Source organism: Andrena cerasifolii, chromosome 4 (genome assembly GCF_050908995.1).
Source record: "Andrena cerasifolii isolate SP2316 chromosome 4, iyAndCera1_principal, whole genome shotgun sequence".
Classification (NCBI taxonomy): Eukaryota; Metazoa; Arthropoda; class Insecta; order Hymenoptera; family Andrenidae; genus Andrena; species Andrena cerasifolii.
Window position 1 is genome coordinate 13800337 of NC_135121.1, and position 13141 is coordinate 13813477.

Genomic DNA, 13141 nt, shown 5'->3' on the forward strand with positions numbered 1-13141 from the left:
CCGACTTGATAGTGTGGACGCTCACGAATATAATTTTGATCGAGACCGGGCCGATAGTGTGGAACGGGCCTTAGTTCGCAGTACCGATCCCTTGGAGAGCTGTGATCAGCCCGAAATTTCATTTTTCCAAGCGTCGCGTCCCTCAAAGTGTCGTCGAGAATTTAAATAAAAATGCACGTCCAAAGTGCCTATCTTTTCGAATTAACTCGAGCTGCCCGAGGGGGTCATGAAAATACGGCGCAGTCCGGGCGGTCAAGAATATTGTCCAGCCAGGGCTGCTAGCTACAATCCCCTGTTCGCTGTGTTCGTACTGCTACACCGTTAATCTCGCCGGTTTACAATGCACGTGTGTGCTTGGTTCATCGATCTTGCCGGGCCGGGCGATTCCGTGGCGTTCGCGCGATACGTCCGACAACGAGCAGCGGGGCACCACGAATCACCAGGAAATGGGTCAAGTCCTAATTGCGTCGACGGAAGAAGAAAATGGACAGAGGGTACACCGAGGCCCATGCGGCGCGACGTGAAAACGATTTTCCACTCGATACCGGCGAAGTGAACGTCGCTCGTTAAGGGTCGCGACAGAAAAGGGGGTGTCGTAGGAAAAAACGACGGTATCCCTCCTTTTAACGTCACTGAAAGAGCTTGACAAACTTTCTGCTTAATCAGCGGTGATTTCGGCGAATATTTGACATCCGTGCTCCGTTACAAAGAGGTTTATATTGAATGGTGGTGATTGGGGTGGTTGGAGGAGTAATCAGTGATGTTTGTTTTCATTCAAGGGTGGCATGCTCTTTTATTCATTTAGCTTCCGACCCCTGCTGTCTAAGGGGAGCCACAATGAGGATCGACGCGTAAATGAATAGGAAGATACTTCAGGGTTAACAAAAAACAGCCACGAACTTATAGTCTTCTTGTTTAGGGGGGGGAAAAAACGAGAGGGAAGATTGCCGGCGAATTGGGCGTGTGCGTGGCCGGAGAATCGACGGGGGCGAAGGAACGCCGGGCAGGAAGAAAAAGAGGCCTCGGGGGTCTTTGCCAAGTCAATACTCGGTGGCAGGTAACGTCGCTCGATTACAGATTAAAAACAGATTCCGATATCGAGCGTTGCCGTGTCTGTGCAGAATCGATTGGCTGCTCGAGGATGTGGTCTCTGATGATTAATTCTGTATCGTTTCCGCGGCACTGATTTGTTTGGTGCTTTAGACACTGGAGTGGGTACAAGCACCTCTGCGTCGATAATAGATCGAGTACTCTTCAGACCACTGGAAAGTGTGAAGACGAAAAGTCTTGGATCGTTTGAAATGCAAACAGACTTCCGCGCGGTGGTAGAATTTTAGACGAATGAAATCGGACGTTCTATTATCTCTCGTTTTAATTGAATGCGCGGAGCATTTCGAGAGGAAAAGACGATCCCCGCGCTTCCAGTTCGCCTCGCAATCGGGAAGGGAAATTGGACGGGGGTTTTTTCGAAAGTATCGCCACCTTATCGATGCTTCACGGTCGAGCAGCTCCGTACGCATTCGCTCCCGTTCCACAGCGAGCTCGCCTGTGGGAAGCTGATAAAACCGGAAGTGAACGCGTTCCAGCGTCGCGTAAAAAATCCCTGGGAAACACTGATCGTCGTAAAGTAAAAGTAGGGGTTGCTTAAAGTGTCGACACGATCGGGATCTTGTTTAGCGATCGCACGATGAAGATAAAGGGCCTAAACATCGCCGTATGAACGACGCTCGGGAGGAATGAGGATACAGGGGTAAATTAGCCACAAATAAGGCAAACTACCCTAGCATAATAAATAATCCACAACGAAACACTGACAAGGAGAGTATTTTAGGTGTCCGCCTCCGATCATTTTGATTTTTGGATATGTTATAGAGGACCGAAAAATAAGAAACACGTGTTTTTTTATTTTTCCCCGTTTTCATATTTGGGCGGTGAAAACTGCGTTCAAAGTTAGGGTTGAAAAATCATTTTTGTAGATTTTTGAAAATCTGGCGAGTCAGTCATATTTCGCATTGAAAAACACAAAATTCGTCCATTGACACTATTCCCCTATCTTTAATAGTTCTCGAGATATTCCACAAAACTGATTTTTCAACCCTAACTTTGAACGCAGTTTTCACCCCCCAAATATGAAAGCGGGGGAAAATAAAAAAAGACGTACTTCTTATTTTTCGGTCCTCTATAACATATCCAAAAATCAATATGATCGGAGGCGGACAGCTAAAATACTCTCCTTGTGAGTGGTCACTCAAACCGAACATCTGATTGGTCGCTAACTTCTCGAAAGCCCTAAACTAGCCACGAAACCTTTCGAAACCCCTGAACTAGTCATAAAACCTTCCCAAACCCCTGAACTATTCCCAAAACCTCTCGAAACCCTCAAACTAGTTACGAAACCATTCGAAACCCCTAACGTAGCAAAATAGCGCCCTCCCCCCGGTTAAAAGGTGAGACAGGTGAACGGTGCGGCGCGGCTGGTGTTCTTCCGGAGGGTGGGCTCGGTGGCAAGGCAACCGCATTCATCGAGCGGCCTGGAGCGATTCGCAGTGACGCGAGTTACGCAATCGCCGCGACTGGCCTTGCGCCAATCTCGCGTATCACTCGAACTCGTCCCGCGAAAAGGGGCAAGGGGGGGGGGGGGAAGGGAAACAGACGGGCCGCGCGCACACGTTTCAGCGTGTGTCGCGTGTTACGAAACGCGTGTGCACCGTCGCGATGCAGCACGCTGGATGGCGTTATCACCACCAGCGGGAGACCGTTCCTGGATCCTTGCCGCCTCGCGGGCCCGGTGCACGCGAGCCGACCTTCGACGGACGAGCTATGGGGCTTGCGCGAGGAGTGGATGCCTGTCGTAGCAAGATTTATTCAGCAGAATCAGGCACGCTCGAGTGGCGTGTGCAATGGTATCATAGAGGCGGAAAAAGCTAAGTGTCTTCTCACTCAGGCTTTTAAAGCATTAATGTGTAACGTATGCTGAGCACTTCCTTGGGCTCTTGACTTGACAAGAGACTCGAGGGTGCTGGTGACTTTGCCCCTGCTGCTTCTACGCCACTATTCACTGTAACTTCGTGATTTCGAAGAGTACATAAATTGAATTCGTTCGGATGGAGTACCTAGCCGCAATACCCCCTAAACGACACTGAATATCTAGAGCATCGCGAAATTATTAGATAAAGCCTCTTCCTCGGCCAAGCACGAGGAACCGCGGAAAACTCGATAACGCTTCTGACCAGCGGGCCACCCCTTAACGTCCGCAGCTTAACAACCTGAAACGTTAACCAAATTCTCTTCCCAAAACCGGATAAATATCAGCTGAAAACCACAATCTATACATATACTCGCGTCCGTGCCACCCCCTCAATCGATACATCAACCGAAACATCAGTAATTCCCAACGGCGCATTTAACCCTGCAACTCAGGGTGCAGCGTACCTACGCGATTTCCCGCGAGCGTTTATCGCGCTCGGCCGTTCGGTCGGACCACGCTGGCGCGAAGCGGCGATGGGAGCATTGCCGCGGGAACCAAGGGTTGTTAATTATGAACCCCGTTAAGCAATTATCTGCGGCCAGCAGATTCGTACACGTCACCTGGCGCACGGTAATTGCGTTTCGGCGGGGGTGGGTGGTGGCGATCGAAAATTTCGTATCAGCCATAACGAACAGTCCGTACTGGCCTCTCTAGGCGGCGAATGCCCAGGCGCATTCGCACTTGGCTGTCTTTATCTAATTCACGCCACCGTGGCCGCCGATCGCGCAGCAATGCACGAGGCGGAGCACTTGCGAGCGTGCGAAGATCGCCGAGGTCCCGGCACGATTTCGTTGACGCGCGTCGCTCTTCGATGCCTGGAAGAAAAAGGTTTACTTCGACCTGGACGACGAAAGGAGGCGAATAGCCTGAAAAGTAGAGCACGATTTCGCGGAGGGTTGCGTCGAGTCAAAGGGAACAGGGGGTGGGGACAAAAAGACGTTGTGTGTCGGCCGAATCGAAGGATATATTTCACTTTGCTGGAAGGATAAGCTTCTTTAGGGGCTGGATCGTCGAATAATGTCGTTTGATATATGTCGAGGATCGGCTGTATTGGCGGAGGAAACAACGTTGGAGAAAGCTGGGTTGATTTATTTGCCGGGATGATTTGGGGTAAACTGTGCCTCGTCTGTGTTTACTTTCTTTTTACAGAGGGTCTTAGGGCGCTGCGTCAGCGACGGGAAGGAATAACGAAGTGTGAAATGGAGATTGCCTGGATCTTCTAAGATTCAAAGAATGTGCACAGTCGCAGTATTCTATGCAGGGGTTGAAAACAGTTATGGTATCGGTTTCGTTTCTCGAAACAGTTATGAGAACCGAAATAATCTTGAAACAGTTACGAGTGAAAACGGTTCCGGCCTGTATTGGTTTCGGTTGGAAACAGTTTTTCTCGGAACCGTTTCAACCCCTGATTCTATGCATTTAATATCGAACGACTCTATATGGAAACTAGAATTATTGTAAAGATACAGCGTCTGACAACCCTCAGAGGCGAAGACTCTGAGCGCCATTTTTCTCCCACGTGCCCCCATAATTGCATTGGAACTAGCCCTCGGAAGCAAGGAACACGCACACATGAGTTGGTAGACAATGGCAGTGGTACGTGGTACGAGATGATCGTACGCGTTCAGTCCCGAGATTACGCACACTTGCATATTCACGATCTTCCTCGTACGTGGCCGTACCACGGACTGTTATAGAGCAGCGCGCGTGGCCGAGCTCTTGCACGTTGAGAAATTAGTTCTGATCAGAGTACCCCCCTTTTCCACGACACAAGCGGCTTTATTTCTTCCTCCCCCAAAGCTCCTCCAAATTATCAATTTAAAGCGACCAAGGTCTCCAGAGCTGCGATCCGCTGCCAATATCCAATCAGTGGATCAACGAACTAGGAAATGGCCATTCTAGCACCCCCTCACAATTCAGCCCTCAATCAATAACTGATCTCATAATTCCCAAAAACGTCTTCTCTGCCTCTACGAAATTAAGAAGCATCAGGGGACCAGGGCTTGAATAGGTTTCGAAAATAACTGTTTCAAACTGTTATGTAAAGGTTCTGACTGAAAGAGTTATAAAGAACCTAAATATCAGACTATATAAGTATAAGTTACGGTTCCTATATAGCTCTATAACTTTTATTTCTTAGGTTCTATAACTCTTATTTTTTAGGTTCAATAACTTTTATTTTTTAGGTTCTATAACTTTTATTTTTTAGGTTCTATAACTTTTATTTTTTAGGTTCTATAACTTTTATTTTTTTTGGGTTCTATAACTTTTATTTTTTAGGTTCTATATAAGTTACAAAGCGGTTATAGAACCGATTCTTGTAACGACTGTACAGAATTTTACAGTAAATGAAATCACAACATATTACAACTATAGATTACTGTGTGTAACCAAATTGTTTAAAAATTATTATAAATAAGTAAGCAAATATATATTATGTACACATTTGTACATATGTATATGTATACACTCGGCGGTATGCAAGGATCACTTGTATACATATGTACCAATGTGTACATAATATATATTTGCTTACTTATTTATAATAATTTTTATACAATTTGGTTACACAGAGTAATCTATAGTTGTAATATGTTGTGATTTCATTTACTGTAAAATTCTGTACAATCGTTACAAGAATCGGTTCTATAACCGCTTTGTAACTTATATAGAACCTAAAAAATAAAAGTTATAGAACCTAAAAAATAAAAGTTATAGAGCTATATAGGAACCGTAACTTATACTTACATAGTCTGATATTTAGGTTCTTTACAACGGTTATTCCGAATAAAGGTTCTGAATAACTCTTTCAAGAACCGAAATCTTTATAATAACGGTTTCAAGCCCTGAGCAGGACAATACAAAGCAGCTTCGTCTTTCAGAATGTTCTTTCGAAAATTCAGCTACCCAAGGTATGCTGGATGCTTCATTGCCAGTAGTGCACTCGTCATTCTTACTATTCCCTCGCTCCTCCCACCTCCCACGCAAATAATACGACTGTTGTTTACAAAGAAACTTATTTACTGACGCCAGAAGGTACTTTGCCGCAGAACACACAGCCAGATGAACGCTGATGCCGTTTGAATAAGAAGCAGACGCGGATCAACATCACCGCGATTTGCAATTCATACGTGTAATCGCGAGTGCCACGCTTATCGCCGCGAATATGCAACGCGGCGCGCCCGGCCAATAATGGTATCGCCATCGATATTGGCCGGAGGTTTGTCCAGATAAAGCGGGGATGGGCGAAAAGAAATTTCATCGCGAAATTTACCAACCGACGGCGGACAGCGAAATTGTCGCTGTTGCCGGTGCCGCGCTGCGGGGGAGATCGAAATATCCTGTTAAATCGCCGATGAAAATGGAACCGCTCCTTTTTTTCCCACGTGTCAATTTTCACGGCCACGCGGAGCTACCTGCGCGGTACCGTAACAACGAAATAAACCGGGCGACCCGGAATTTAAAAAAAAATATAAAACAAGGAATAGAATCGCGAGACAGAATGTTACGCAAAAGCGAACACGAAGGTTTGCGTTCTCACCAACGGGGAATAAAATTCCGTTCGATCTACGACTGCTTCAACAGCTTCGTCGACTGTGCCCAATTAAGATGTAATTAATTTCCCCGGGGAAATATCTGGATGCCGATTGATGGGTCACAGAGCAAAGCATAACGAAGGGCTCTGAATTTGCAGATCGATTACCTTAAATAAGGGATTCCGTGTGAAATAGTCTGGAGGATTATTAGCCGAGCACCTGCAATTCAGGACACCTTTGAAGTTACTAAGAACCTCCCCAAAAATTGAATCAAAAGTCGTATATCGATCGCCTGGAGTTTTGGGCTGGCGCACTGATTGAAATATCGCCAAATTTTCCCGCTCTCGACTGCAATTCTCTTTGAGGGTGAACGCCCCCGATTTTCCGCAGGACTTCCAGTCCCGTGGAAGCCTTGGAAATGGTGGAGACTTAAGGCAGAGGTTGGGAAATCGAATTAGAAGCGGGATAAAGAGCCAGGTGGGGAGAGTCACGAGGCATCGCGGGGGCGAGTGGCAATCATTCTGGACGGGTAATAGCGAAGTAATGGGGTTCCAGTCTGCCCCTCTCTGCCCCTGGGTCCGCTCCAGCTGCTGCCCGAGTTCGCCGCGGAATTTATTTCGCCAGTTTCGCCCTTTTTCCCCCCAGGTTCGATGGCCTGGCGAGATTATCGCGGGAATGGACCCGCGAATCGACACAAAGGATCGTGTGCCAAGAGTCTTCGAGGCTGCTTTCGCCGCAGTAGAACCGAGACTCGCCCGGCTTCTCCTCTCCCGGAGAACGATTTGATTATCTCGTCGGCTGGAGGGTTTAATTCGAGGACTCGTTTAAATGCATAACACGGCGTAACAGCTTGTCCGGGGGCTTTTTTCTCTCGCACAGGTGCCTGTGGGAGTAAATGGTACTTGAATTTCCCGTCGTCGAAACCTAGATCTTCATCGAGGCTCTTGCATCTCTATTTTTCATCCCATTTCAGAAGACTTAAGTATTAGATGCTGTTTTCATTCCGCCCCAAGAACACGCGAGACTTTCTTTACTCTGTTGAAATTAAGAACCAGTAGAGCTGAAATAAAGAAGCTACCGAGTTTCTCTCTCATTCCGTCAACATTTGCTCAAACTTTTGTTTAATCTACGGACTCGGAGATACCACGCTCCTTCCTTTCCGTTTCGTTCGATTCCAGAACACTAATGGATGGCTACGTTCACCCTGACGTTCCGTACTGTATCGTAATTAGGAATGATTGAAGGCGAAGCATTACTCTGGCCCACGGCTGAGGGGATGTAGGCTAACGCGGAAGTAATACCAGGAGGAAGCATCTCGGGGAAAGGACATTCCTCTCTCTCGAGCCAGATTTGACCCCCGCAAATCGCGTTAGACTCTAAAGGAGATTTATGGGGAGGCACCGATGACTCGAGACTCGGGGAAAATACGAGAAACACGGAGCGGGAGGGTAACGACGTTAGCCGGGGCTGCTTTGATCATTCCGGGGCCAGAGTTGCGGTGTATAATTTCGCGCCGACGATGCCTGCGAGATTCTTGAGAAAGAACGGTAATTATGAAGGTGTAGGTACTTTGCGTTAAAGGCGGATCTTTTTACGCTGTTGACATAACGAGCAAGGAAATGCAAGATTGCGAGAATAATCTTTACGACGAAGTTGGGAAAGAGCCTCCACGGCATCCAGACGGCTGTGCTTTCGAATTGAAATTAGAGGAATAAATTCGTGTCACTGCAATTAGAGCTTCCGATCGTATCGAGCGTCGGCGGATGTCCGCGAAACGGCGCCATCAATTCTCGTCTACGTGAAAACCGAAAGAAACGTCCGAGATTCAATTTCGCACGCAACACCTGTCTCTTCGCGGCTGTTCTATCGAATCTAAATTTAATTGATTTAAGCAGCAATCGTCTCCCAGCGTAACCAAAGGTTTCGTGCGATTAGATTTCAATCAAGTATCGACAGGGGATCGGTGATACCGGTTGCCTGGTGGAATATCGATCTGACGCGCTGCAGAGTGGAGAACTCGTTGACCAGCAACTTCGCTCGATCCCCTCGAACAACGCAGCTTTACTTTCGATTGTTCCGCAGGCAGATTCTCGGCAAAAGGGAAATTCAACAGCTGTGAACGATATAATTATTATTATTGTTGTTATTATTTATTTAAACGGGACTAGCCATTAGTAGACACTGTACAGTCAACAGAAATGTTGTAAGAGGTATTACATAAATACTAATTTACAAGAGAACGGCGCAGCCGCTTATTTCTAATCTATGGGAATAATTCTGCGCACCGCTGTAAAGGTACGCACACAACGACACTTTTCTGTCTAGATCAAGTGCCTTTTGTGTCTAGCTAAAACTAGTTGCAGGTCAAACTCAGTGTCGCGGACTGCTCTAGGTAGTTTCCAGTCTTTCGGAAAATTTTTCAGTGTCGCGTACACTTGATCTAGACAAAAGTGTCGTCGTGTAGACGCACCTTTAGAAAGGGCGCTAGATCCATATTAAAGAAGTCCAGCTGAGAGCAATATTTGTTCGCCAGGCTGGATATCCTGTTTATAGGATCAGCATGCGCTAAGTCGTTAAGAGCGTGGGTTTAAGAAAAGTAAACGATCTCAACCTTCGTTCAGGCGCATTTAGACAAATTTTACTGAGGATCTCGGGACAGCAAATATGACCGTTTAAGATTTTACAGAGGAAAATCAGATCAGCCTCTGCTCTTCTTTTATGGACCGAGTCTGTTTTGAGCCTGCCCATTATTTGACTGATGATATAATCGTATGAATGTCGATATTCCCGCCGTCGAGCGTTCCGAAATCATCGATGCGTGATAACGTATGAAAGCGTGCTAACAGAGTCGTCAACAGGGCAAGTCAAACAGCGAAGACGCACGTAAGAAAAATAAAAAAAAAGAAGTCTGTGTTTGCCGAAAGTCGGGAAGATGTCTACGTCAACAATGTTCTCCGTTTCAGGGGGAGTCGAGGGGATTCTTGGAAAAAGAAATTAGTGAAATCGGTCTGGCGCCGTGAGTCTGTTACCACGCAGCGGCTTCCTGGATGAATTCCACGATTGCCATTGACGGAGGTGCGCGTGAACGATTGTTTGATCACCTTTTTTTAAGACATTCGCGTCGCGCTGATAGGTTATCTGCCCCGCAGACGCTGAGCACCAGCTGCGCTGGCATTTTAGCGCTCCGATTGCCACGCTGCGCTGGTTGCATCGAGAAGAAACGAAAAGATTTATCGTCGAATGCCCGTGGAAGTACCTGTCCAGCTACGAATCGAATACACATCCCAGCCAACAGCTGCGCCCTGCACTGCAAGCTAAATACGTAGAATTACAAATTAATTACAATCAAAGCATCGAGCCTAATACTCCTGCGTGAAATCCTTCGAATGACAACGCCAATACACTCTACTAATCATAGAACTGCACTCCTAAGCTGAAGGGCGCGTCAGCTAGTCCCCGCGTTTCATAATCCCAGCCCCTTCGAAGCAATTACCTCGAACAAACTCCTGCTCCGCAAGGACACCGGCAGGATCCTCCGACGCTAAACCGTTCCACCGACGAACATCCAGCACCATCTGAACGATCGCAGGATTCTCTTGCCAGCGTCCGCACGCATCCCACTGACCCAGATTTTCGGCAGTCTCCCGCGGTCACGTTCGCGGGGATCGCGTGTTTGCAAACAGGCTCGGCCACGGGGATGACGAAGAGGCTCTGACGGACGTGGAAGAGGCCATCGGGCGAGCGTCTAAAAGCGTCGAGGCGCGCGAGTAACGGCGGCCGAGCTGGTGCGCCGTTCCCTGGTGGCGGCGTGGAACGACGCCTCGGCTGGTTGTTTCTGGTTCGAGCAGCCATTCACCGAATCGTCGACGAGGAGGCCCGTACTGGTTCGAACCGGTACAACCGACAGTTGGTCTCGGTCGGCTCGATTAGCGCTCGGCAATTATTGAATAGCCGTCCGCTCGGCGATAAGGTTCTCTCCTTTATTCCGGCTTCCTCAATCGGGGCGTAATTCTGCGGGTCGGTTTGTGCGGACAGTGTGGACAGCGTGGACGGGACCGGTGATTGTGGAGGATGTGGAGCACGTGGCACCAGCGAAACAGGGATGGGTCGGGCGTGCAAGGTGAACCGTCATGGAGGAGCGCTCCGTGGGATCGGCGGCGGCTGGTGAGATATTTTCATGCGGAGAGGCAGGCCCGTTCGAGAGATTTTTAAGCCTGAACGGGACGCGCCGTTCGTGCACGCGCGCTGGATAAAGGTGGTCGCGAGATGGGCGGCGATGTGTGGCGAGGTATGGGACTTTGTGGTCGAGGAAGGCTGTAGTTGTGGATGAGAATCATGTGGAAGTGCCCGAGTCTTGTTGCACTTTGTAGTTTAATTTAGAAGGTGAGAAAGGCTGGCGACTATGGTGGGATTATGTGTTTAGAAATGTACGACCGCGCACGGGGCGCTTCTCCCCGTTAGTAGAAATGGACGACCACGGGGCCGCAGACTGTTCCACGCGGACCGCCCGATTTGCTATGGCATGCTACTACTGAATCCTGAATATACAGTGAGCCGCATTAATATTCGGGCACAGTGGTGCTTAGAAATATATTGCTGTGTATCTGTAGTAATTTTGGAAGTAGGGATTCGTTGTTTTTCTATGATTTGGTAGACTTATTCTAGTTGCTAATAACGTAAGATTTTTTTAATTTAATTTATACACCTTCTTCTTAATCGATGGTAAACGACATAATGCCTAATTTTGACGTCGCGAAAATATTCGGACATCGCGTATGCTTTGCAGTTTAGTCGTCCTGTTAAGCCAGTTCGGTTGCTTATTTTCAAAATTACTACAGATACACAACAATATATTTCCATATTACCACCGTGTCCAAATATTAATGCGGCTCACTGTAACTGTGTTCAAAGGTGTACATACATACCGTTGTCCCGTCTTCTACGTTTTGATGTTACGTGTTTACATGTTTTTATCGAGGAACACAATAACTCTGATACGCTTAGAAATGCCAGCATTGCACCGCTTAATATGCACAGTTTTGCTACTAATTCCGAATCAAAGAATCCACTGTTAATTAATGCAAGTCACGCGGAATAATTTTGCTCGAGCCGGGCGAAGAATTCCCCAGATACACAGAGTGGCCCTGCGGCCACTGAGTCAGAGGATTACGGGAGGGGAAGGTTGAAAGAGATCTCCCGGTGAGCAAGAAATAATTTAGCCAGCTCGTACATTATTATTATATCTGGGTTAACGAGACACCGTGTATATTTCCGTGCCCAACACCAAGAACGTAGCAAATCAGGGTAAAAAGAAGCGTAAACGTCCCTGCCCCGCTGTTTCTCTCTAGCTCGCAGAAAATTTCCGGCGCCCCCTGAAAAATTCCGCCCTCAGCGTGCGCAGGCGATCTCGAAAATTTATGCCGCCGCACTCCGCCACGCTGTGCCGCGCGGGATTCGATAAATCCCCCACCAAGTCTTCCCTATTCCCGCGTTTTCGTCAGGGATTAACGAGATTAATCCCACGGACGGACTGCAGTGCTGTAGACGTGGCCCACATTGCAGCCGCTGTAAACCAACGAAAATCGTGACCGGCCCCCGCCGGGCGCATCTATCGCTGCGGGATATTATCTTGTCTGCCGTTAATGACCCCCGAGATTCGGGAATAGCTGGGCTTCCTAGATAAACGTATCGCGAAACGACACTACGGGAGGGGCGTTTAATCGGGCGCCGCCGTCACTGTTGCGCCGTGTAACGCAGAAAAATGTCGCTCAGACAGTTATCTCTGAATGTCAGTGCTATCGAATTAAGTCAACTAAAGCGGCAGATAACGGAAACAGGGAACAAGAAGTCAGCTAACGTCCCCGGCATCTCCCTTTATTTTTCCCTTAAATTTTTCGCTTTCCTGGTGCTCGAAAGAGGGAAATATGACGTAAATGGCGGTGGCCAGATGCTCGGGCCAAAGTTCTGTTGCCGTCAGTGATTCGCGAACAATGAACCGTCGGCCAGACATTCCTATCCAGCTGGAAGCGGAAAAGCAGGCGACTGGCGGTCTCGGGCCGACGACGTCGCGATATCGCCGACCAGTTATTGGATACTCGGGGCTATCGACAAGGTCTCTTCCCCCCTTCGACGTTTCAATACGGCCCCACGTAACTCCTCGATCACGCTGTGCCCCGGCCGGCGCGGCGTTCGCAGGTTGATCGACCCTACCTTCGCTTCCTGCCGCCACCGCCAACCGTTGCGGAAGAAGAAGACGCGCTCGGGGCATTTCGCTGAGATCTCGGGCTCGTGTCACGCTTGTTTAAGTGAATCGCTGCACGTAATTCGGCGACGCTTGTAACGGCGAGGAGGCAACTTTAAACAGTTGTAAATCACCTTGATCCGAGATTGGCAAAGAGCTGTGCTCGATTATCTGATACGCTCTATAAAACAAAGCGCATTCCTCGCTTATCATTTCTTACTCGAGCTGCTAAGCGACAGAGAGCCTCCTCGGTCCTCGTTGCCTCGACTCCTCGTTTCAGTTACAAGAAACAGCGTCCGGTGTCTCCATCAGCGGCATCAACGAAATCGCTGGAGC

The 13141-nt window shown here is 48.2% G+C and overlaps 1 protein-coding gene and 1 long non-coding RNA gene across 8 annotated transcripts in view; one reads left to right on the top strand and one right to left on the bottom strand.

Moving 5' to 3' along the window:
• Positions 1-13141, bottom strand: part of Atpalpha (sodium/potassium-transporting ATPase subunit alpha) — a 111374-nt gene that overhangs the window by 60559 nt on the left and 37674 nt on the right. The gene's annotated exons all lie outside the window — the stretch shown is intronic.
• Positions 10588-13141, top strand: part of LOC143368289 (uncharacterized) — a 52939-nt gene continuing 50385 nt past the window's right edge. The window contains exon 1 of one of the 3 annotated variants that reach the window (XR_013085197.1): positions 10588-10728. This is a non-coding gene — a long non-coding RNA (uncharacterized LOC143368289). The remainder of the gene's footprint in view (positions 10729-13141) is intronic. The other 2 variants (XR_013085199.1, XR_013085202.1) reach the window with 2 other exon arrangements.